Genomic DNA, 1,175 nt, shown 5'->3' with positions numbered 1-1,175 from the left:
TTTCACTGTATTGACTTAGGTCAACCAAAAGCTACAATCTAGGTTTTGAGAAGAGACTCAAAGAAGTCTATTCAAAGATCTAGGAGCTTAAAACTGTGGGAACCTATGAAAACTTAGGTCATGGGTCCCAGAGGATTTTACCTTCTCTTTGTTCTCATGCTCTTCCTCATGAAGAATGAATTAAACCAATCTCCCTTTCTTTCTACCCTAAACATAATTTCTAGCCAAGCACTTCACCTTTCTCCTCAGAAGAGAAAGAAGGGAGGTTCTTTTGTTGAATTGCTGGGGGCAGCATTTACTAGATAACTCACAATGTAGATTGTAATTATGTCTTTCAAGTCAGGAAATACAGTAATCCAACATATTTTGTCTCAGATTTTAGGTGCTGTCTTTCCAGTAAACCATCGAGTTTTACCTAGTGCTGAACTTTAATCCATCAGATAACAAAGCTATTTAGGAGATATAAAGTTTAGAAAAAGATAGTATAGTTCCCACTAAGGAAAGCCAAGAGTCAGACTGTGTTCAAATCCTTGCTCTCCCACTCTAGCTGTGTGAATTCAAAAACCCTTACTTTCTCTCCCTTGGTAGAGAGCCGTGGTATCATAGCTCACAGCAACCTCAACCCCTTGGGCTCAAGCAATTCCTTTGCCTCAGCCTCTGAAGTAGCTGGGACTATAAGTGTCCACCACAACACCTAGCTATTTTCAGAGACGGGGTCTCCTTTAGCTCAGGCTGGTCTCAAACTCGTGAGCTCAAGCAATCCTCCGATCGGCCTTCCAGAGTGGTAGGTTTACAGACATGAGTCACCACACCCAGCATCAAAACCTTTCTTAATCTCCTTATGTGTCTTCATCTGTTCAATGAGGACGATGATAGTACATGTTTACTAAAATGGTTTTATGTGAATGTTTTATTAAGTGAACTAATGCACAATTAACCACTTCTCACCATGCATGACAACTAACATGAAATTACTAATGATAAGCTTGTGATGAGCTTCTGCCCTCAGAGGCCCAGCCCTATCCATTGGAGACAGGACATACAGATGCAGTAAAAGACAGTATATTAGTCCTAAATTCATAATACTGTGAGCAAGCAATACAGTATTTCTGAGGAAAAAGAAAAAGATTTACTAGAGTGGCCTAGGAAGATTTCTAGAAAAAAAACAACACAAA

The sequence above is a fragment of the Otolemur garnettii genome, unplaced genomic scaffold, assembly GCF_000181295.1.
Source record: "Otolemur garnettii isolate 467f Iridium unplaced genomic scaffold, OtoGar3 scaffold00209, whole genome shotgun sequence".
Lineage (NCBI taxonomy): Eukaryota > Metazoa > Chordata > Mammalia > Primates > Galagidae > Otolemur > Otolemur garnettii.
Note: the sequence above shows the minus strand (reverse complement) of the source record.